This window comes from Lissotriton vulgaris, chromosome 2_1 (assembly GCF_964263255.1).
Source record: "Lissotriton vulgaris chromosome 2_1, aLisVul1.2, whole genome shotgun sequence".
Taxonomy (NCBI): Eukaryota; Metazoa; Chordata; class Amphibia; order Caudata; family Salamandridae; genus Lissotriton; species Lissotriton vulgaris.
Genome location: NC_141687.1, coordinates 1539883509 through 1539909075, shown reverse-complemented (window position 1 = coordinate 1539909075; position 25567 = coordinate 1539883509). Strand labels below are relative to the sequence as shown.

Here is a 25567-nt window from a genome sequence, read left to right as displayed (position 1 = left end):
TTGTTCTTGTTAATATCAAAACAGAAGAACTGATGTAAGTATGAGCTCTGTCCTAAGGTAAAGGTAAGGTATGGGAGAATGTAGGGTTGACTTTAGGTTGCGCTCCAGTGTGATCAGAGCATGGCTTCCATCGTAAAAAAGCAGGCTTAGAGTCAGAAACCACTATAAGCAGCTACTCTTAATTCAGCACAATTGGCGTCAGCACCTGCATCAATGTGAGCCGAACCAGAGCAGAGAGTGGCACCGGGGCAAAAGTCAGCACTGAAGCCAAAGCAGTATGGAACCCAAAGCAGATTCGAGGCACAGACAGCGCAGAGGGTGAACCTGCCGGTGGGACTCCATGTGTAGGTCTCTGCAGATCATTAGAGCCACAGGGCGTGCCAGAGGAAGCCAGAAATGTGAAAAATATGTGCACCATGGCCACTGTAAGGGCCTCTATTTGATGCAAAGTCACAGACAGACCCGGAAATTTGAGTTACATCAGGACAAAACTCAGAATCAGCTCTTGAGGAGCAAACCCGAGCAGCATGTTGATGCCCTCACAGCCTCTCTGGAGTTTGAGAGTGTCAGGAAGGGGGTGAGTCCATTTTGGCTTCTTTTTTGACTTACCTAAAGACTTCAATGGTGATGAGGACCTGCCTCCAGAAAGACTTTGGGAGAGGGAACGGGATCTTCCTTTCATCTTTGACAGTCACGGCATGGAGTCTTCCAATGTTTGTAGACAAAGTTTTGCCTTGCAATCCTGTACAGCCTTCGGATTCATCTGGGCACAGTCATCACAGGCCCTGGAATCGTGCTCAGACCCCAGGCACCACAGACATACTTCATGTAGACCCTACATGGCATGACACCAGTATTCTTGGGAAAAGTTTCATCGCTCACAGGTTTAAAAAAATGCGAATTTTGGTGGAAAGATGTGTCAAAGACGAGATGAGTAAAGCTCCAAATCCACACTTGAATGCGCTGAAAGAAAGGAACTGATGCCAGTGAGCTGAGGTGGCACTTATTTGAGGCCCCACTCATCACTTCCAAAGTGGAACGACGTCAATGTGGAGCCATGTGACACCTCCTACTGGCGGGCAGAAGTATTGATTTTGAGGATACGGATCCAGACTACACCTGGGGAATATTGACAAGAAGAAGAATCTGCTGTTAGAAGCATTCATCAGAACTACCACATGAAAGAAAACAAAAAATAAATAGGTAGACGGCCAGACATCAGAAAAGGCAACCCATTACAAACTGCAAAGATACACTGAAATAAAATAGGCTGTGATTTCCCAATCACTCCATATAAGTCAGTGTTTTGGTGCTCAAGAGTATTCAAACCAGGATGACCATCATCAGGAGAGATGTACTTACTCAATACATTGATGCCTCATGTGATTGTCAGGCATAAAAAACTCAAAAGCATTCAACTTAATTAACCCTTTAAGTGCTGCGAACGTCCAACGGTCGTCGCGTGCACTACCTCGCTAGTGCTGCGCACGAGTTGGAGTTGGACGTCCGAATCCCGTTAGCGCGATCGAACGTCCGCACTGGGGCGGAATGTTCGACGCGTTAAACGGGTTAAAGTACTCGCAACAGCAGATCCCTTTCAACGCAGGCAGCACCCAACAACAATAGAGCATAAGAGCTGTGCTAATCCGGAATGTCAGGTTAACCTCTGAGAAGGCAAGTTTCATAAAGGTAAACAATGGATCATCTGTGGTAGTATGTTTTACTACCTAGACTGTGTTGATGCTCAAAGAGCATTTCTTTTTTAATTCCAATTAAGGAGGTTCATCAACAAGAATGCAGACCATACCCAAAACTGAATATTTGGCTGCAGACATTTTATTGGTATTCTATATGATGGGCCTCCTTTTCATTTATTGAAAGGTCAGGTTGCTGTGGCATTGTTTTGTGGTCATGTGGCTATTAAGCAAAATAAATGTTCCCATGTTTGGCATAGTCTGCATTTTGCAATTAGTTTACCAAACTCATCTGCATGTCTTGCAGTCTCACAATATCTACACTTTTCTTTCCTAGTTACTTATACCATTTTCTATTTGCATGAACTCCCTCTAATCACCACACTTAAATCCTATTGACTTAATGCACCACTATAAAATAGGGGAAATACTTCAAACAGTTGCACAGAGAACAAAGCGAACCCAAGAATCATCAACATACAACAATAACAAATAACCACTGGGTTATTCACTAACTTTGGGCTATGGAGTAGAATGCTACCTGCCCTAAAGCGCTTCAACGCTTCAAAAAGGGTAGTAAGCCCTATATAAAACCAACTACAATAACATAGATCCAACTTATATCTAAAAGTTGCATGCTTAAACGTTTCAGAAAGTATGCAAAAGAGCACAGATGTGTTTTCATAGTCACATAGCACATGTAGTGTGGTGGCAACTGGAAATATAGCCTTATTGCAGAGAAAAGCATTGCTAAAGGAAAGGTAAATTCCACATTTTACTTGCCCTACGCATGCATATTGTTCACCGCCTTTCGTTAGCAACATTCAAGGGGGCATATTATCAAGGGGGTTTATCTCCGCTTTTTTGGCTTTAAAAGCCAAGAAAGCGGAGATAAAATTATCTCCCTATTACCTAGCTGTCGCTAACACCAGTTAGCGACAGCTAGTAGGAGGTTGCGACCATCTTGGGCCCCACTTTGCATGTCAGTGGTATTTATCACTAATGACATGCAAAGTGGGCGTGCCAAGATGTTAGCGACTGAAAACAGTCGCTAACATCGCTATCTCCTATTACCAACTTTTGGAGATATTCGCGCTAAGCGCGAATATCTCCAAAAGCTAACACCTGCCCTGAGCAGTTCTTAGCCATGTTATCCAATGGGAGGTGGATAACATGGCTAAGAGCATTAGCTGGGTAATGCATGAATATCGCTGACTTTTCAGCGATATTCATGCATTGCGGCGATTTTTATCGCATTTGCGATAAACCTTGGTAATACCAAGGTTTATTTGCGGTAAAAATCACCGCAGCTCAGCTGTAAATTTTTGTCTCTAACCAAGCAATAGCGATAATTATCGCTATTGCTTGGTAATATGCCCCAAGGTTCTTTAGGCTCATTCTGAGTACTCTGGTAATCTTGGTTCAGGAGCACTTGGAAGTTTGCAGCCGAATTGTAACGAGTATTGGGAAGTTTCTGCACTTTTTCCTATAGAAATTATGCCTGGTAAAATGGCCTGCTAAAATGTACGCATGGAAACACTGCAACATTCAATGTCACTGCTTAGAATGGAGAAAACACATGCGTGTATCATGTTATCCCTCATTCCGAGGTGCAGAACTCAAAAAGGGAAGGGATTACTGTACCCCGTAAATTCCAAACCCGCACTATTTGTATTTGCCGGGTGTGGGATTACCGAGCTGAACACCAGGACCATTACAATGAGGCTATTTGTAGTTTGCAGGTGTAACTGCGACCTTGGTGATCTAGACAAAGCAGGTTTCTTCCATAAGGGTTCATATCATCGTGTCATCTCACTGTGACATGGGTAAAGTATGCAGGCAGTCTATGCGACTCACTGGTGGTCACAGTCCTAACCCTTCTCTCACAGAGGCAAGTTCTAAATGCATAAGATCGATCATCTAATAGTTAGATGCTTGCCCCTTCTACATATTCAAACATGCTGCAAGTTTCCTTGTGTCTTTATTGTGTTCAACGCTTCAACTGATGTTCCCCTGCCACGCAAACTATTTAGTGGAAAGTCACCGACCCACATTCTGCATACAGGAGTGACTGCATTCCGTCCATCAATTGTGCGTCTTTGGCTTCCCAGAGCAGAAGAATTCATCCTTGCCACTCAAACCAGAAACTTGTCTGAGCTGTTCGGTAAACATTCCAAGCAGGGGAATGTTCTGTGTTGATGCTGCCACCCAGGGCCGGACTGGGAACCAGAACCGGCCCTGGCAAAGTGCTCGGCCGGCCCCCCTCCCCCTCCCCCTTCCCTCCCAGCCCCCCGAGGAGAGGGGGGGGAGGAGAGGTGCGACCGCGCTCTGTGACAGGGCCGGTTTTCGGCCGTTTTTGTTACAGGGCCGTTTTTGCAGCATAACGGCCCTGTAACAAAAACGGCCCCAGGGGCCCAAAACCGGCCCCCAACCATGCGGCCCACCGGGGAATTGCCCGGTGCCCTCAACAGCCAGTCCGGGCCTGCTGCCACCACCTGTTTCTTTTTCATTTTTATTATGTTTCATTATGGTCTGGCTTGACAAAGCAGCTGTCGCCAGACACTTATGTAAGCATCATTATAGGGGGGTTTCGGCTAATCTCTCATGTTGGGAGCCAAAAGCACATGGTTTGATTGGGCAGAAGTTGTGTGAATCTACAAACAAGTACTGGCCCTCAACACAGCTGTGATCATTTTGTTTATTTATCCAGCTACCCAAGCTTGAACTTTCAGAGGTGCACGCATGGCATTGGAATGCTATTAAAGTGACTTAGATAAATAGATAATTTATGTTGCTTTTCTCTGGCAGCAGCACAGCAGGGACGGGGGCAGTCATAAACCTACATAGATTTTAGGTCTTGTTTGACAGTGCGACTGTAACCACAGCTTCTAAACTACACCAATACTATTCTACATGTATTTGCTTCTACACAAATATATATCTGTTCCCATGCTATTCACTTGTAATGCTTCACATCACCATAGACCATTCCATTAAAACCAGACGTATTGGCCTTTCCAATGCTTGTTTTCAAGGTTTTGACCAGTTTCACATTGTAGCGTATTAGCTTGTTCTTTATTTTTACACGATCTGCCCAGCAGGGCTAGACACCAGCTTTCATCAACCAAAAGCAGCAGCAATTTGTTTTCTGAGTTGTAACTGTCTCATATCCATCTTTTATTAGTGTTTTTATGTTTCATTTTATTGTACTGTATATTTTCTGCCTAGTTATCATCATTTGACAATTGCATTATTTCTGTTAAATTATATCTGGACGTTGGTTTCTCATCTGCAAATAATTTCCTCTCCTGTTTTTTCAATATTATATGACCTTCGTGTTAAGTACAGTCCTCTGTAAAATGGTAAAAATATAAATAAAATGAAAATTAATTCCTTTGTCTCATGCAGGGCCATCTAAGGTTTGGGGTTTGAGGTGTCACTTCACTAATATATTAGGAAAAGTTGAGCAAATGATGTATGCAAATATCTTGGAGACTCTTTTTTAAGTAAACAATTGACGTCAAAGAATCGATATTCATGTAACTTACCACATATAGCTTACTCTTATATAAATGCCTTTATATTTTGTATTGTGTAAGCGGCAGCAATTATTAAATTAAGGACCCTATGACTTTTGTAAGACGCATAATAGACTCAAGCACTTTACTTTTTTCTGCTGTTATTATGATTTTGTCAGGCGCCGCTATGTATTGCCTATTCTTAAAGCTTATGAGTTTCAACACTATAGACCATCTTTTTATTTTCTTTGCATGCTCTCTGAGCCAACTATTTGCCATGCTATGGGAGGACTTTTAAAGGAAGTCCTGCATTGGCATAATTCCATGGACTTCTAGGTATTTTGTATGTGTTTTTTATCATTTTTGTAATTATGATCTCTATGGGGTTTTAAGATGTGCTGTTCATTCAATCAGGAAATTGTATAGCACGGCTACTCACCGTGAGGGTCTAAATGCTCTGAGGGGTGGGGGGCTGCTGATCCGTCTGAGCGTGGAGGTTCAGTCGAAGAGCCTGGTCTTGAGATCCTTCCTGAATTGGGTCAGCGACAGGGATTGCCTGAGTTGGAAGGGCAGGGTGTTCCATGTCTTGGCGACGAGGTAGGGAAGGATCTTTCTCTGGGTCTGGTCTTGTGAATCTGTGGGATGGTGGCCAGGGCAAGTTTGGAGGAGCAAAGTTGTCTGGCTGGTACATGGAATAGGAGGTGGTGGTTCAGATATGATGGTCCTGCAACGTGGAGAGATTAATAGGCATGTGTGAGGAGCTTGAAGGTGATTCTCTTGAGGACTGGGAGGCAGTGGAGTTGTAGAGGTGTTATGTGATATGGCTGTGGTGGGGGATGTCGAGGACCAGCCTGGCTGCAGCGTTTTGAATGTTCTGTAGTTTCTAAAACGGTTTCTGGGTGACGCCGGCGCAGGGTGTGTTGCTGTAGTCGAGTCTGCTGGTGATGAGTGTTAGAGAGCGCCTTTCTGGATTCTGTAGGGATCCATCTAAATGTCTTTCGAAGCAGGCGGAGCATGTGGAAGCAGGATAAGGATACAAAGGCATTGTGAGTGAGGAGTCCAGTATGATGCTGAGGATACGTGCATGGTCAATGGGGGTGGGAGGAGTTCCCATTGCAGCGGGCCACCAGGAGTTGTCCCAGGCTGAGGGGGGCAGGTCCCGGGATGAGTAAATCAGTCTAGTCCGAGTTGAACTTGAGGGAGCTATCTTTCAACCATGTGGCCATGGCTTTAATCCCGCTGTGAAAGTTGGTTCTGGTGGCTGTGGGTTTGTTGGGTAGGGACAGGATCAGCTCGGTGTCACTGGCGTAGGAGATGATATTTGTAGGAGAGTAGGATCTGCTTCTTAATGGAGAAGTGTGGCTCACCGGTTAGAGGAGGCAGACCCTGATGCAGAGGTCATACCCGGGACCAGGGTTCAATTCCCGACGGGGCAGGGTCTTGAGCTCATAATGTCCACTGACTCGATAATTCTCGCCTCGGTGCCTACTCGAATCATGGGTTCACACTCTGCAACTCTGGGCAATAGCTTGCTTAATCTCCACTACAGCCCCACCGCGATGGGTCTTCACCTTGGGGATGCCCAGTAGGGGTAATCTCGCAGGGAAAGACCAGGACGGGTTCCCAAAGCAAGCGCCTTGAGACCTTATGGTGATAAGGCGCTATATAAGAGCGTATCTATGATTTATTTATAGTTACCCCCACTTTTTGCTGATGCTTCACTGTGTTCGACTTCTTCTGACTGGGATCCTGCTGTCCAGGACCACAGGCTAGCTGCTTTCTTCTCTAAATTGATTGCATGTACTTTAGGTACACTCCAGATTGGATTCTGGGGTTCCCTCATAAGTCCTAGTGTTAGACCTGGCACCTTGGTGTGGGTCTCCCTTCCATTTTTTCTTTTGCCTCATCGGTTTTTGCTGGTGTTAGATGCTTTTTGGCACTGTGCCACTGCTGTCCAGTGCCACAGTGCAAGTGCTCCCTATTGTAAATTGATGTATGGATTAGTGATTCCATGATTGGCTGATTTGGTTTACTGGTCAGACTCTAGTACAGTGCACTGAGTGTGCCCAAGGCTTGTAAACCAAATGCTGCTGGTGGGCTTGCAGCACAGGTTGTGCCACCCACAGAAGCAGCCTGTAAAAGTGTGTCTCAGGTGTGCCATTGCAGAGCCTGTGTGCAGTCTGGTACTGCCATGTTGACTGGGCACGTGGACCCACTTGCCAGTCCCTAAACCTTCCCTTTTCTTCATATCAGACACCCCTACGGTAGGCCCAAGGGCAGGGTGCATTGTAAGTATAAGGTAGGACAAGCCCTGATGTGTGTGGCATGTCCTAATAGTGAATTACAGCCATTTTCATTTTTCACTATTGCAAGGCTACCTATTCCCCATAGGCCAGAATGGGCAGTTTGATTATTACATCTTATAATCCTAACTGACTCAGGGAACTAGGAAGAAATTCGAGTTTAGTATGCCTGAACTCAGAATGATAAAACGCATCTTTTAGTGAAGTTGGTTTTAACATTCTGTGTTTGAAAATACCACTTTTAGAAAGTAGGCATTTTCTTGTCTAACTATCCAAGCCTGCCTCTGCTAGGTTGTGTATTCCTTGTCTGGAGTTTGAGTGACAGAGACTGGGGGATTGCAGGAGACAGGGTGAGTCAGCCCAGTGCTGAATAGAGAGATCTGCATCTAGATGGGAGGGAGGGGTTGCACCTGGGACCTGAATAGGGCTGTGAATTCCCTCCACAATGGTGGCTCCACCTCCTGTGGTGTGTATGATGTCTCTGCCCTGCACTGTGAAAGGAAAGAAGGAGTCATTTAAACAGAGTGCTCCAGGACTGACCAGAACTGGTTTGGACTAGGCAAAGGGCTCTCTGCCTTCAGAGACCAAAGAGAAACTGTGTATAAAAGAGGGGCCCCAAACCCCAGAACTTTAGATCACTTTGGACAAAAAAAAGAAACCTCTGCTGAGGAGTGGAACCAGAGAGACTGAGAATAGACTAACCCTAAGCTGAAGTGCTGCTTGGGGGATTGGCCTGCAGTGGTTGCCTGACTGCCAATGAAAGGAGAGAGGAACTTTGTGTACTTTCATCAACTTGTAAGGATCTCCAAGGGCTTGAGAAAAGGGCTATCCTCCTGCTGAACTCTCAGGGACAACAGACTTCACCCATCAGCTCCCCAAGAGTGCTTTGGAAGTGCCTGCAGTTGTGTGGGACTTTTTGAGGAACTGCGCATCGCAAAGAGCTGGAAGCACGAGTCACAAGCAAGAAGCGTGACGCCGGACTGCCGCTTCACAACACAAGAGCGCCTCGCATCACCGGAGAAGAGGATCGCAGCAGATGCCGCCGCATCACCGGTAAGCGTGTTACAGGGCCTGTCGTGGCCCCCAAGAACCGCCGAGTCATCGCAGGGCCCCTGAAGCGCCTCGCATCGCCGGAGAAAAGGATCAATGTCGCAGCAGAAGCCGCCGATCACCGGGAAGCATGTCGCAGGGCCTGTCACGGCTCGCATCATTGTCAACGCACCACGCATCGCCGGAGAAGAGAATCAACATAGCAGCAGACGCCGCCGCATCACCGGGAAGCTTGTCGCCGGGCCTGTTGTGGCCCGCATCAAGAAGAAGATGACATCTTTATTTCTTTGCACCAAAACTTCATCGCATCACGGCGTTGCTTGCCGCATCACCACGGAAGCACAGTAAGAAACCAACAAATCACCATCCCCTACGTAGCAGTAGGGAACCGACGCATCCCCTTCCCTGCAACACTTTCGCTGTATTGCATTTTAAGGTACATTGACTCAAAGTGACACATTTTAAGATCTAAAGAGAACTAAGCTAATTCTACCATTTTAAGTACAGTATTGTGGATTTTTGTCGTTTATGGTCTTGTGTTAAATTTATATGAAAGATACTTATTTTTAATATACAACTTGTGTGGTGTCCATCTGTAGTGTTGTCACTTGATTACTGTGTGTGTACACAAATGCTTTACACACTGCCTCTGAGATAAGCCTGTCTGCTCGTGCCAAGCTACCAAGAATGTCAGCAGGGGTTAATTTAGGAGTGTACCCCCTTACCCTTACTAGAGGCAATGGTCCCTATTTGTCAAAAGTACCTACCAGTGCCAACTAGATACCCCCAAATCTAACACCTAGTATATAGTATACTTGTACCTAGGGCATAGGTACCCCAGAGGCCTCCCAGGGGCTGCAGCATGTATTGTGCCACCCATGAGAGCCACTCAAACTAACTCCACAGGTCTGCTACTGCTGCCTGTGTAAGGTGGTGCATGCACCCCTTACTTAGATATAGGTTCACTATATCTACCTTATATCACTGCACATATAAACCTATCAGTCACCCCTATGGCAGGCCTTAATAATCCTGAAGGTAGGGTGCTGGGTTTTACGTGAGAGGGTGCCCATGCATGAGCAGAACCCCTCTGCAGCCTTCGGAATCTATTATACGGGGTTGTTCTGTGATACAGCCAACCATATACTCTTAAGTGCATTATAACCTCACTGTAAATGCTAACTTTAAAACGGCTGCTTAGACATATGTTGTGTTTGGTGTCAAACACCTTGGAATCAAACCTCCCCGCCAGCAACTGGCGAGGGAGGTATGATTCCACCCTCCTAAAGGGACATAGGAGACACACCTTTACACCAGGTACCAGCTTTCTCGACCTAGGCATCACAAAATAGATGCTGCCAGCCACAGACACAAGTCTGCCCTCCTGCTGCTGAGCCAAGCTCGAGCAGCTGAAGGCCTGACAATAGGCTACCTGTCACAGGGAGGTGTAACCACCTCCCAGACAGGCTTTAGTGTATTGGGGCTGGGTGGGTGTACTCTCAGAATGTTGATGTCTGTACTGAGGTCACATTTTGTGTCCCTGAGCATAGTCCAGCTCAAACTGGTTGCAGGAGCTATTTGCTCATGCTCTAGTGGGAAACTGGATAAAGGACATGGGTGTACCCCCTCTGTCCTGACCCTCCCATAGGTGAGTCCCCAGAGTTTGTCCCACCCCTTCCTTGGGTATAAAGTTGGAACCCCTGACTACAGGACTTTTGATTTTACCTGGACTAAACTCTGCTGCAGAAACCAAGTACTTCGACAATCCGTTTAGCGCTGGACGACTGAAGAATCTACCTTGGAGTAAAGGAGTTAAGCTAAGCAGGCACCGAAACGCATCTGACTGGTTTGCATCTCCAAAGCTCCTGAGGACTCCAAAGATTTCTGCAACATAGGAGGTGGGTTCCCAAGGTCTCTGAGGTTGATCTGCGCTCTCAGCTATTCTGAGGCCCGTATCCCTCGTGGGGACCGTGCAACCCAAACCCCTGTGCACCGTGCTCTTTTGCAGCAGCATATGCTTTCTGGCGACCCCTGAGGCTGTGCTTTGGGCTACTTGTAGTCCTGACCCTGATCAGTGTTTCCACTGATGATTTCCGGCCTACACTCCACGAGTGTTCTGTGGGCTGGTATTTGTGATTCCTCTTGAGGCACCTTCACGATCCCTGATCCATTGCCCTGTGAGTCCCTGTGAAGGTAACTTTGACTTTATGTGGTGTTTTATGGTTGCTCCAGACGTGCCCTGACTCTCCCTTGCGTGAAGAGTCCCCAGGACCTTGCAGGTCCTCACCAAAGCTGATTTCCTCTGACTGCGTGGGTTGCAGTTGCCAAGGCTTGTTGGTGTTACATCCGGACACTGACCCCCAAGCACTCGACATACTTTGTGGGAAAGCTCACTTTCAGACTTTGGTCTTCCTTAACATCTCCTAGTCCCCGTGGCTGCAGAGTCAAGTATCGTGTCAACTCACCTGAAGCACCCGACATCGGTGGACATTCGTCTACCGAGCCCCTAGTCACCCTGAAGTGACCCAGACTCTGTCCCCTTTGCTTTCAGGTTCTTCTCACCTCAAAACCAGGCTTGGTTTCCACCAGACACTTTTCCTATTCACAGCAGAAGCACTTTTCAGAATCACGTCATTGAAAACTACGAAGATTCCCGACATCAACTGACACCTATGCACCCGGCTTCCCAGGGCTAGGTAATATGAGTACTCCAGTGCGCACAAGGGTACTGGCCTTAGAACCTTCTATGTTTTAAAGGGTTTGCTCAAAGTCCTCTCTGAACTGTCCTTAATCTTTAAAATTCCAACCGCGACTTTCCCATAGAGTTGTCACACTGCACCCCTCCTCCGTGGGTCCCCTGTGTCACTAACTTGGGTGTTTCCGTGGGGTCCCAGCAATTCTACGTGCTCTAGGCACTGTGTCTAGTCAAGTCATGGTTGTTATACCACTTTCTTAGTATATGGTTCGGTCTCCCCCTGGAACCCGCTGTGTATTGTGCTATTTACTGTCATTCTAGTGATTTAATATTGTGTGCTTTGTTCTCTAAACTCATAAAGAGGTTAGTAGAGAGTGTTTAGTAATAAATATATATATGTTATATATTCCTTTTGTGGTTCTCCTTTCATTTGGTCATTCAGGAGGTTCTGATTCGGTAAAACAAGCTGCTTTACATTCCTTCGGGACTTAGCCTGAAGGCTGCTCTCCATAGCTACCACTAGGATAGCTTTCAATAAAGGTTGTCTTTAACCTAATCATCAATAAGGATTGTTTGGACTGGTACAAGGTGCCCACTATAACTAGTGATCAGCATATACCAGGCCAACTTCCACAATATTGAGTCTGTGGTTTCTGATGATGCCCGGGAGGGGGCCATGGAGATATTGAATAGAGTGGGGCTCGTAGGAGCCCTGGGGCACACTGCAGCTCATCTCTGTAGTTTCTGAGAGGAACCGAGTTAGTCTGATTTGTGTGTTCGACCGATAAGGAAGAAGTGGATCCAGTCCAGGACCTTATTATGGATGCCGGTGTCGTGGAGTCTCGTGATTAGGGTGCAGTAGGTGACAGTATCGAGGACAGCCGAGAGGTCCAGTAGGATAATGTCAGCCGTTTTGTCATGGTCGAGGAGGGAGCGGATGTCATTGGTGGCAGCGAGGAGAGCGTTCTTGGTGCTTTGGTTACTTCAGAAGCCGGTTTGAGAGTTGTTCAGGACGTGGTTCTCTTCGATGAACTTGCAGAGTTGGGCGTTGATGGCCATCTCGACGACCTTGGCGGGGAATATTCTATTTTAGTTGGACGTTATTTGAACCTATGTATATTTGTGTCTTTTATGGCCTGATTATGGCCAAATAAAGACTATTTGACTTGACTTGACTATCTGTATATATTGTTGGATGGCCTTAAGAGTGCATATTTTTCATTTTTTTTATTATTTATGCAGAATGTTCTCTTCGTAGTGCATGAGTGATTAGTCTTTTATTGTATATAGTTTTAATATAAACTTAAATAATTAACTACTACTAACACAAGTGTGTAGATGGTCAAGTTTTACAGTAGTGCAGAGCGCAGTAACCGGTTAAATGACATGGCTGGTGGATTTAAAAAAATCTAGGGATTCCCTCTTTATTCGAATTGTAACAACATCCAACTTCTTTCTAATGTAGGAACATTTTGAAGTCTACTCCCTTGAGGAAGCGCATTCTTCTGCAATAAAAGCAGAAAATGTTAAGAAGATAGAGGTATAAATGTCAAGGGGTGGAGTAGGACTATGGGCAAAAGGAAGAACAGGAAATATATAGAGAAGGAAATGGAGGAAGAAATGGGCAAATGGGAAAAGAAAGATGAGTCAGAGGAGGAAGAAGATGGGATGAGGCAAGAATGAATAGAAGAGGCAAGAGGATAGGAGAGAAGGTAGGAGAATTCATCCCCGGGATCAGATGAGGGAGAAGGTAAGGTGGAAGAAAAGAGATGAGGAAGAAGTGGGCTGATTTGATGGGCACTAACTATGCCCAAATTGCTGTAAGTAGAAAAGGACAAAATGTTCAATAGAAAAGGACAACATTTTTAAAGCAACATCAACAACACTGAATTAACCCCTAACTTTGCGCTACGGAGTACAATGTTACCGACCATAAAGTGGTTTAGTGCCTCTACAGGGGTAGTAAGCTTTAAACATCTCCAAACACGACAATGACAGAAAGGTGACCAGGCCTTCAGCGCCATCCTGCAATGTTCTGGAATCCCTTTCCCAACTAAATTTGTCAATGTCATCCCTTCTTCACTTCCAGATGGAAATGAACATCTCCTTTTATTGCTAATTCAAATCTTTATTGAAGTAAAAGGTAGCAGCAGTATATGATAAAGCTCATTTAGAAAACACAAATTTAGATGGCATTTAGGCGACATCTTGAAAAAAAATCTTAACACAACAACATGTCAAGACTGAGACACACCACAATACCTGAAAGAGGAAATACCCATCTGGAAAATTATCCTACAATCTAAAATGTCTGCCACCTTAATCTAGACTTTCATGGCAAAGTAGCACATACCATAAAAATGTGTAAAATCTAAGGACAATGTCTCCACTTGTCTCAGATCTTTGACTATTGTGTGTCTGTGTGCAAAGGTGTGGACGCAATCTTACACCTCTGGAGCATGACAGAGGCTATCTAGGAGAATGACATAGGCTTTCTAGGCTCTCGGTGGGCCATTGCAATCATGCATTATCCTGAGGTAGGAACAGTCAAAATCTAAGGACAATGTTTCCACTTGTCTCAGATCTTTGACTATTGTGTGTCTGTGTGCAAAGGTGTGGACGCAATCTTACACCTCTGGAGCATGACAGAGGCTATCTAGGAGCATGACATAGGCTGTCTAGGCTCTCAGTGGGCCATTGCAATCATGCATTATCCTGAGGTAGGAACAGTCATCTGAACTGGCCGACTTTATTGCAACCCTACTGAGTGCTGCGCTGTCTGCCTGACTGCCTGCTAAAACCGCACAGATAGGGCGTAAGAAGAATAGCAGTGCAATTGGAACAAGATGGTGACCAGCAGACGATACCAGGGAAGGAGAACCTTGGTTTGGAAAGAAGGGTGTGCAATGTCAAACTGGAGCTGTCCCCGTTCTAAAGGAGAGCAGCGGTGGAAACTAGAGCAGTGCAGCAACAGGACGCGGGTACCTGCAAAACATTGCAGAGCAAGTGGTGGAGAGAAGGCAGCTGCTCGAAGGTCTGCAAGAAAACCTGGAAGCGCGACCACGCTGGAGGTAAGAACAGGAGACATACAACTAACCCAAGCAGCAGTGAGCTGACAAAAGTGATTATTAGGGTATGTGGGGTGAGGGGAGGGAGAGTAGGTGGGCATTGCACCCCCAAAGTATGCATTGCATCAGGTGAAAATAAAGGACAGTAACACCCAGAGCACCAGAATAAGTGCACCCACAGCCCTGCACATACAAGTAATCATCAACTGAGCAACAAGCATTGATCAGGCTTAGAAGCTATATGCCAAGGAAAGTTTGCAGCCCCATCCAAGCACTGCAGCTATGAAACCCAGAGGTTGGGTACAGAAAGGCCATAGCCTTAGTAGCAGTACTGACACCTTGAATGCACTGGATTCGGGCTAATATACCATACTGCTATACGATGCTGCAGATAAAAAGAAAGTCTAATAGCTCCTAATAAAATAGAAATTGGGTACACCGTCCACCCTTATGATGTCCATCATTGAAAATGCAGGACCCTGCAAAAAGGGGATTTAAAGTTATTTGACCGGACAGCATTGCAGGGACTGATCTGTGCTGACCTTGGGTTTGCCAGCTGCATTGGGACTTCAACAATTGACTGATAACCATTGTTTCGTGTTGGTACTGGGGATAGTGCAAAGTTTGTAAGAAAATGTGCATTGCATGAATAAAGAAGTGCACAACGACCCTGTGATGGGAAGGCACCCCAAAATGAAGATGGCCACATCAGAACAAAGGCTGAGCATCCCCCACTACATCCTTGCTTGCTAATAGAGGAGACAGAATGGAGAGAGTGTACAAGTTGGACTCTATGCTGGTGGCCATAATGTCAACCAGAGACTCTGGACAGCAAAAATGATGCTACTGTAGTGGACTTGGGCTTGCTCTAGGGTGATCAGAAGAAGAATGCGGAGAGAATCATCAAGACAGAAACCATCATTTTGGACCAGAAGTCAGCTACATCAAAACCAGAGAGATCTAACAGAGTAGGTACGCTGTTTGGAATATGGAGCTGAGGTCTCGAATGGGCCCACCAGAAGGAACAACATGCGGGTAGTGGGCCAGCCAAAGAAGAATTGAAAGAGACTTTATCATCACCGACTTGGAAAACTGTTCCAGGCAGATGGTGGCTCCTGAACGCTTTCGCTATTCTTTGACTAGAGTGAATTTATTATGAGCAGATTGGACTATGGCAATGACTTATATGAAGGGATGGTTGATTATTTTTTTACTCGTGCATGATCAGTTCAAAATATGGTGGCACGAGTGATTTGCAATCTTCCTGCTAGGAATTTGGTTTTGGCCAGTCTGAGCTCTCTTCACTGGCTGCCTATCTGTAAAAGAGAAGTTTTCGAGCTGCTCTGCCATGTGCATCGAGCGGTTTACTACACCGGGCCTGCTGCTCTAAGATGCTTAATTTCTTCCCACAATCCAGCGAGAGCTCTTCGATCTACCAATCAGGCTACTATTCAATGCAGGTGAATAAGGAGGTCACTTATGGGTGGTCACTCCATCACTTATTTGGCTTCTTTTCACTGGAATGTCCTCCCTTTTTATCTGCTCTCCACCTCTGACCTTAACACATTTCGCGAATTGTTGAAAACTTGTTTTCTCCCTGAAGTTCTCTGCATTTGGTTGTTGGAGCAGTTAGGGGGTCAGGATGGTTGTATAGCACCGGGATATCCCTTCTAGGACGATTGTGCACTATATAACTGCTATAAATAGATACATTGTCCCGAATCATGGTCTCCAGGCCTTTATCAATAAACAAACTCTAGGACTGTATTTACTAGAATGGTACACCCTCACCCCCCAAGGGATGGCATCATCGTGGATCGAATAAAGCCTGTGCCTTGTACTTAGACCAGTTGATCCTACCGACAGGGAACCAGGAAAAGGAAACTATTTGGGGCATAGAGATCTCAGGATTCATCAGTAGGAGTGGTCTGACCTTTTTCACCCTATTCTCTAACAACTTCACAAGAATTTTCATATCAATATTATTTTATGAAACTCACTATATCTGGCACATTGCATGGTAAAGCACACGTAAGCCAGATGAAACTATCTCAGTAAATCTGGTTTTGAACAAAAACCTCAGATTTCTGTGCAGCGTGCCGCAAACATGCCCCCTTACATACATTAGCAGGGAAGTGACAACAAATGTGTGGGTGCAGCGTGAGGGTCAGCTTTGAGCGCAAAATAGCTTTTGCGAATGGAATTGATCTGTTGCTGCTGTGTGAAATGCTTCCATTGCTTAGCTCCACACTAGTGTAGACCCTGAGTAAATCTGGTACTGGGTGTCTCTAGTGTTCTATTTAGCTATATCTGCCCCTCACTATTCCTCTTCTAACACAGGCCTTCCGGCCGCCCACAGCATCAGGAGATCCCTTATTGCTCGCTACATATGTTGCCAAAAAAGAATTTGCATGCTGTTTGTCATCGGGTGACTCATAACAGTAGGGATTCGTGCACTAGGGCCCTGAGGGTTGCATCGACAGGCCGAGGTTCAGCGCTGGAATGCACGTAATGCAACAATATTTCTTTCGCCTTAGCACCCGCGGCCATTAGTGTAGTGAAGATGGGGGAGATTCAGGCATGCCCATCATACTCAGAAAATGTCAGGTATCTGAAATGTACACCCAAAAATTGCTTAGTGGCTGTCACTGTTTCCAGGCTGATTTGTGGATGTACTTACTGCACAGTAACAGAAAACATGGGAGAGTTATTTGACATTATAAGGTCAGAGGAGCATTTGAAGCAGACTGGCACAGGCATTTCAGTGAGACGAGGTTCACATCACAGTCGAGGCTGGTACAATACAACTATAAATATTCATTTAGGGCATCAGTCCTCTCTCTATTTCTATGGGTCTGGCAAGACCGTCATTAATCAATTTTCAGCTGTCCCACTTATTACGGACAAGCGGACTCACTCTGCAGTCATTTGTTCAGCTGTCCACTCCTGTGACGTAACGAAAACTGACTGCCCTCCCCTGATGAATGTGGAGGGACCCTGAGTTTCCCAAATCCCAGATATTTATGACTTTGGACTGAATGCAGCCACCTTTAAGGTTTGGGGGCCTTGTGAAGGTTTGGGGAGACCCTCCCTGCCTCACAGGGGCTTGCTTTATGCCCCTACTCCTCAGCAAGAGCTAGTCTCTGCGATCGTGGCTATCCACCATGCCCCCCACATTGGCGCCACGCTCTCTCACAGAGTCCTTCAGTACTATATGATGATGGCCACAGTCAACAGGTGTTGAACCATTCATGGCAAAAATGTAAGGACAGTGTTAAGGGCCACAAAATGGAAGAGGTGCAGCTTTCATTATGACGTGTGTGGTAGCCTCCCTTCTATTTTCGGCAGGCAGTGGGTTGCAGGCCTCAGTGACAAATAAGGGTGGGAGACTGACCAAGCAACAGAGAATGCATGGCCCAGGAGCAGACCCTGCACGTTGGTGTTAGCGCGTTGGCTTCTCCTCTGATTCTCCCATCAAACCCTCAGGTTTCCAATATCCCCACTCTACAGGTAGCAGGCCAGCAGGCCAAAGAAGGGCTAGATCCACCACAGCTCTGAAGTTACATGACCATGTTCCTCAGTGCCAAACTCCAGACCCACCTCTGAATGAAAGACCTCACACCTCTGTATGAAGTAGCCAAACTCCTGAATGGCCTCTCTGCCCTCGCTAACCCCTCCCCATACCATGCAGCCTCTTCCTCCCCACACTCTGTAATCGTTTGTCTTTTTGCTCCTTTGAACATCACTTTGGAGCTAGGATTGGTGCTTTACACCTACCCTAACACACACACATACACATGCATTCATTCCGGATGCTCTGATCACATAAGGCTTCCAGAATGCAGCGCTGCAGATCAGCAGTAAGGAAAGGCTCCAACTCTTCCAGATCTGAATCCATGTCAGGATCAAAGAAGAGATTCAGCGACAGAAAGAACATCATCCTCTGAACAAAATCTAGACAAAATGGTCAATGTTGACACCTTAAACCTACTGTGGGTAAGAAGTTCTCATTCACATGTATGCAGATGCTGAAACCCATGAGGACCAGCCACCCATAAGGTCAACAGGAGAGTATAGGCTAGATGGCCTCACAAGCAAAAAGATGGCTTAGCCCAACTCAAGTGTGAACTTGGCCTGGAAAGACCATTCCCCAAATATCATCAATTCCAACCACCCACCGCCTATGAACGCAAGACACCAGTTAAATGTGATGCTGAAGTTAGCCAAGAAGCTTTATCAGTAAGTTGTCAGTATAATTTCCTCTCTTAAGACCTCGAGGCAGGAGGTTGTTCAAGGCCAGGCACTGTGCAGATTGTGTGTTGTTTCAAAGTATACTGTGCACACAAAGGAACTTTGCAGCCTCTCACCTTGATGACCATGATGCGCTCTAAAAAAAGATTGTTCAAATGTCGCCAAAATAATTACTTACTGTTTTTTGGACTCCAGTTGATTTTTAGCATCCGACGATTGCTGTTGAGGAAAAAAGGGAAAGTGGTTTTATTGGTCAAAAATAGCAAAGAACGCCAATTATTGGTGTAAATTCTTATGTTACAAAGATGAAAATCATGCCAGTAAATTCATAGGTTAGGATTCGTGCCTTCACTTGATCCTATCTGGGTCTTCTTAATTGGCATGCAATAAAGGAAGGCAATAACCTTGACCCCATATTGAAGTGGCAGTTCTTTTATTTATTTATTGTGTTATTTAATTATTAATGTGCATGTGATTTGGCTCGGGCAGAGTGGCTATTTAAATCCTACAGACGTGTGTGCAGCTTTATTCCAACAAGGATGGATTCAAGCCATATTTTTAGGAAAATGATAAAGTGCATAACTGAGTTCCATTTTGATGAATTGAGTGCATATCTAGCTTGAGTAGATATCTTTGAAATATAAACACCTTAGGGCTATACTTGACTTTCTCTTGTAGCAAACACCTATAATTCCTGCTCAACTTCCATCTCAGCCTCCTTCAACATTAACACTTAGGGGCCGATTACGATGTCAGTAGGAAAGCAATCCAACACTCCAATCCAACAAATGATTTCCGACTCAATCGGATTTGTGGAGTCTGATCGACCGATTATGATGTTTCCGAACACCGTTCGGTCAGACTTCCATTGACTTCAATAATAGCCTGTGTTCCGACCAGCAACACAGGCTTTCGTTGAAAATAGAGGTGGTTGCGTAAAACCTTGCACCCTGTAGTGGGCACCCCTTAGTGCCTGCCACACCGTGCATGGTTGGAAAGAGGGAACCCATGGGTACCCCCACATGCCCCAACTAGAGGTCTCTGGGTGAAGCGGGGCCTGCTACGGGCCCACACTGTTAGATTCCGTCAGCCGATCCATATCAGACAAACCGATTCAGAAAGGCTGTCCGAATCTGACATCATAAGACCTGTACGATTCAGCTCCGACCGACTCGGTTTCTCCGAATGCCGATTGGAACCAAGTCAGAACGACCGAACAGTTTCCGACTATCGTAATCGGCCGGTCAGATGTGTTTCCGAGTCGGTCGGAAACGTGGGTTCCGAATCGGATTTGGACAAATCGAATGCTGTTCGGAGCCTTTCCGACCGACATCGTAATTGGCCCCTTAGGATCTGCCAGTCTTCCAGAGCAGGGCATAGCCACCAACCACTAATTAAGTACGAATGCATAGCACTACAAGTGAAGAGGGCAAAATCAAAACACCAGCATGGTCAGTGACGGCTACCGCCCCCCTCCCTGTGTACCCACATCAACCCAGAACACATTGACACGGAACATGATTTGTCTTTGGAAGGCGGGGGATCGCAAGACCCCCCGGCCGTATTTATTAAGATACAAAATAATAAAATTGTTAAACAAAATATACAATTTTTATGCAAACATATTCAGGAACATTAGATATAATCATATCGACAAGTATGATAGGCTAGCCTTAACAAGATTCTAATAGAGCTTGTTCCTAACCAAATCTAACATCCTCATCTGAAAATGTTTGCATACTAACATTTATGGCCATATGGCAAGGTCGCTAACCAGTGTCAGGTCTTACAAGCTGCGCCCTTACCGCAGGTGCGCATGCGCAGCCGAGCCCGTTAATTACTCGGTCCACCCATGCAGCCGAGCCCGTTAATTACTCGGTCCACCCCGTGAACTCCATTTAACCACTGAAGGAGGGCCCTTACTCGCGTCATACGCTGACGTCATGAGTACGCACGGGGTGGCTACCAGCCTAAGGACAGCGTGACTCCCCTACCAGTTATACCTGCCCCTGATGTTCTAGGAGGGGCCAGTGACCCCTCCACCCTCTAGGCGGACACCTCCAAAGGATGATGCCGCCCCCTCAGACCTTAAAATAGCTGCTCACCGGTCTTGACCTTACCACATGTCCAATACCCTAATAAATACGACGACCTGTGGAAAAAAGAGCTAAAGGACAACTACACTATCTAAATCAACATTTCATGACATACCATCATCACGCTACTAGGGGAAAAAAGGCCTAAACAAAATTGCAACCAACATTTACACTTCAACACCACTTCCCAAACGGGAAGCAAATAATTAATACATGACAATACACGCAATAAACGGGTAAACAGTATGTACCAAACAACATAGTAACCGACATTTATGCTTCAACAACACTTCCTAAACGGGAAAAAAAGTAATTAATATCAGAACAGGTATACAATATGTACAACACCGCATTGTTCCAGGGATGGTGGGTGGGGAAAATTAGGAGGCCCCGATCACGGGGAACGACCAGTGTGGGGGAGCGTCCAGGCGACAAGAAGGGCCACCTGAGCGCTCCCACCCTCCTTTATTCCTGGGGACACGGGGAGGGGGCAGCACGCCCCCTCCCTCCGCCCCCAGCCGCCCGCCCCTTTGACCCGGAAGTCTGCACAACGCCTTCCGGGTGATGGATCAGGCGCCAGCCAACCGGTGGTGCGGCGCGCACCCCCGCGTAATCATTGGACCCCGGGAGGTCACGCCCCCCACCACCGGGAGGCAAGGGGAAAGGGGATCGCCGCACCGCCATGCGAGCGGGGGGACCGAGGGCCCCCCTTTTCATTACTGAAGCCAGCAAACCACACTGCGCCAGATGGTTCTGAGAGAAAAATATTGTTTTTTACTCCTAGGATGGCTTAACCCACTGAATGTGATATATTGTCCGAAGTCATTCCTTCAGTCATTGATGGATTAGCAAACTGAATATGAGCAACATACGTTTATTAACCATCATACAAGCAGCTGCTACGTCACACAGAAAATGGGGATAGTTTGGAACAGATGAATTACTGTGATGCGATCTATGCAGGTTAACCAAAAAAAATCACCACTATTTGTTAAACAAAACCCAGGTTTAGGTTGCCACGCGGCGTATCACATGACTACTGCTCATAATTCTCTACAATTGTTTGTGGTGTGGTAGAGGGCCGTGTAATGTGGACATGGGCTGCTGAGGCAACTCTATCTGCTAACAACACTTGGTGATGCCTCCTCAGGCCCCCAAAAAACCCTGAAAAAATGAACTCCTGAAAACTCATGGCAGATGGCGGCAGATGCCTCAGTTTACTAGGTTGAAATCTTTGGAATGCAATCTTTTATTAAGGACTCAACCAAACCATTACAGAGTTGAAAACATCACTTCACAAACTAGACTTTTGAGCCCAAACTGTCATTACAGCATCACCAGTCCGAAGCTGAGGCCGCTTCAAAAACCCTGAGAGACAGATTATGCACTCTTGAACAATGGGCCCTATTTGGAACCGTTCGTCCTAAACGGAAAAAGGAGAAGAGAAAGCATTCCAGAAACAATTGTATTTCTTTGGGTTGTTTTCTCAAACGACAGTTATAGAAAAGTGTACAAACAAAAAAGTCTATCAATAAGACCAAAGCCAGAGAGCCAGGGCCTTTGCGAGGGCTGGGTGCACTCTGAGCAATCCTTGCCAATGGACAGGCACCGCGCCAATGCCCACAACGTTCCACTGGTACTATCTATGTGCACAGGGGTGTGGCCTTTAACACCAATTGTACGCATGAGGCACCCCCTAGATCCTTCCTTGTAAACAATCGAGCAGAAACCTGCTGAATTTACTCACTAGCATTTCCTTTTAGGCATGTATTTGAACTTTCATCAATGAGATGCTGAAAAGAGGAATTGTTTCTACCTTCAGTGACGTTATCCAGGAGGTCAACTGTGATGTGGTATGTCACTGAAAGGAGTTGTACTTACATTTAAAAGGGAAAAGTACCTTTAAGAAGCTGTGCTAAGGAAAATATATAGTTTAAATTTCATCAAATTAAAAGTGAGCAGAATGAATAAAAGTGTTCTTTCTTAATGCAGAGAAACATACTTTTGTTTCCCGACCTTAATTTACTGTGACTACTCGGATTCAGAAAGACTTAAATTCTGATATCAGTAGATACTAAAAAAAAGTTCAAAAACTTAAAACCACACAAAACTGTTAAAAGAGCATTGAATTTCAACAATGTACAAACAAAAGGGTGATGCAGACTATCCTAGCATTGCCCCCCTGGAGTCAGATAGGACCATGCCCCAATAAGGGAGATTTCCCAAAATGTGGCCCCTGTGTTAAAGATTGCAGGGATTTGTTAGCATGAGCTGAAAGACATTTTTGTACTTGGCAGTCATTTTAGTTAGCCATGTGCTCGCCATGTGCTGTTTTTCTCTTCAGAGCCTTGCATGTGCTCAGAAGGGCCTAGCTAGTAGAATGCACCTGCTCCTCTTATATAACTGTCAGGCTATTTTTACTGATGTATGGAGAAGTAACTCTCCTCCCACGTTGTTGAGCAAGCAGATCTTGCATGCCCATATTAGGCATTTTTGCATGGTTACATGAGCCAGGACCTCCCCTTGGTTTTATGCTGAATATGTAACCCTAAGCATATATAAGGCCCCTGTTTTCTGTACTCTTTAGACTGCCTCATACAGTTTCTGAGGGTACTGTGTGACGTAGTCTCCCTCATCTGAGGTTAATAAATGCATTATTTTATATTTCAGCTTCTGTGCCAATTTCTTCTTTGTTGGTTTAAAAGGACCAGGTATCAGTGAGACTCCTGAGAAGGTTTCTATTTTTCTTCAAATGGCGCTCCAACGTGGACCTCATCAGAGAAGTGGCTATCCAAGGGAGTGATCTTGTCAGGAGACAGGAATCTACTGAGGAGGACAGGACAGAATTCTACTGAGGAGGTACTCTGTGCACAGAGATTCTGGAGATTATCGGTCTCTGCAGTCCGGTATATTTCTGGTCTTCTTGATTTTGATCCTTCACATGTTTACCGCTCCTGACGGAGAACCTTTTTGGCGTGAGTATTCTAAAAAAAATGACTGTTATGTCATTCAGAACTTGGCAGTTAGAATCTGGACCCCAAGTGATTGGTATGCGTTGTTTTGAGGCAACACTTGCTGTTGGTTTGATGCCTGGGATTGTTAAGGTCGTTTTGCGACGCTTGATGTGGCTTTGGAATTGTGTTGGCCAACTTGGATTTGTATGTGATTGATATATGGACGCCATGGAATTAAAATATGACCACAAAACAAACAAGAATCCTAATCTGCGCACTTTTAAAAATAGAGATATGCAGAGCGATTTTTTGGTGTTCTGCCAGCCAAAGCTAGTGAATTGATTGCATTTTGGCTTCTTGAAAATAAAACAGTCTGTTGGACTGTTTTGTGCAGTCTTTTGGAATACTATTGAGAAGCTCTTCTTGTAATTATGACTTACAACTAGTATTTACAAATGGTTTGGTTTAAGCACAGTCTGTGGGCTGTCCTTTGTTTCTGTCCTAAGTGTTGATCTGTGGGTTAAATGTGTGTTTAAATGTCTGTGGTTTGTGGTTTTCCCATTATTGATACTTCTGTGAGTAAATAGCGATTGCGCTCTTTGTGAAAGAATGTTAGCCGTAAGCGTGCTGTATTGTGTGTTCTGAGTGTTTGACCCCCCTTCTGTATATGTCTGGAATGAGCTCCATGTGTTTGTTTGTGTTTTTTTGGTGTCATCAGTCTGTTATGTAAAATGTCATTTAATTAATATTAAATAAAAATCCAGAAATGAACCATATGATATGCTAAATACCTATATGTTACTATTAAATTGATAGAGTAAGCAACTATGCACATGCACAAACTGCCAATGCTTAAAAGATAAAATTAGAATTCACATTCAATAGGAATAAAATAGGCCTCAAAAACGAAATTGTGTGTTATGTAATAAAGAAACAATTATAAAATGGTACAGCATTTTCCTTAGATACATTGTGTTAGATATAAACAGGCAAACACATCATTTTAGTAAATTGGATGCTGCTGAACTAAACACATATTATAGAACATGCATTGAAAAGCCTCAGTTTTAAATCGACTGTCACAATGCTTACATTTCAACACTAAAAAAAGCTTTCCAACAGCTGTGTTTGAACTGCCGCTGAGAAACAGCTGTTGTTTTGATTGTAGGCCACGGAGAGACAGGGATGTTAACTCAGCTAGGATTTTGTCAGTGCTAACATGGTGTAAAATCCTGCAATTCAGACTGCTGTTTTAAAAAGTTACAAAAATAAGGTTCATTATTTTAGATAACAGGAAAACATTTAAAGTAGGGATTTCCTTTCTTTAAGCCTTTTTACATAAGCACATTCATGGTTCTGATGTTAAATAACGACTGTCCTTTTAAAAAGTGTCTCAAAATGTTTCTTGTTTCGAGTTAGGCTACTGTGCTTAGGCTTATGAATGAATGTGTTTTATGATAGGCAAGAGATGCAGCTTCCTTTCCATATGTGGAATTATCAAAATGATTAGTTTTATTAAAAAAAGAATTATGAAAAAAAGTTATTAAAAAATAAGTGCTTTTTAATTCGGTTTTTAATACTTATAAAGCTTAAAAATCAGTCTGTGACCTCCTAGCATTAAAATTAAATTTAAGTTGTGTTGTACCGCATAATGAGGAAACTTGCATGTGAAATTTCACTCTGCGCAGGCGTAAAAAACTCATTTTTATAATGGTATATATGATATATTTCTGATGCCCAATCTCTGGAATGTGTAGAGAACATTCTGGGGATGACTATTATGCAAACAAATTATAGGATATTTATTTTTAAGTTCCCCAAATATCAAAGTCGAAATTGGGTAAAATACACTAATTTGAAAACAAATTCTGCCACTCTGAGCAGCTTTTGAACTGCCTTAGACTTCAGTAAATGCACACATTTAGGTATAATATAAAC

At 44.8% G+C, this 25567-nt stretch overlaps 1 pseudogene across 1 annotated transcript in view; it reads right to left on the bottom strand.

The window, feature by feature from the left end:
• Positions 1-25567, bottom strand: part of LOC147732869 (uncharacterized) — a 212401-nt pseudogene that overhangs the window by 149126 nt on the left and 37708 nt on the right. Inside the window, exon 3 of the transcript XR_015308690.1 lies at positions 18758-18798. The product of XR_015308690.1 is annotated as an uncharacterized LOC147732869 (transcript). The remainder of the gene's footprint in view (positions 1-18757; positions 18799-25567) is intronic.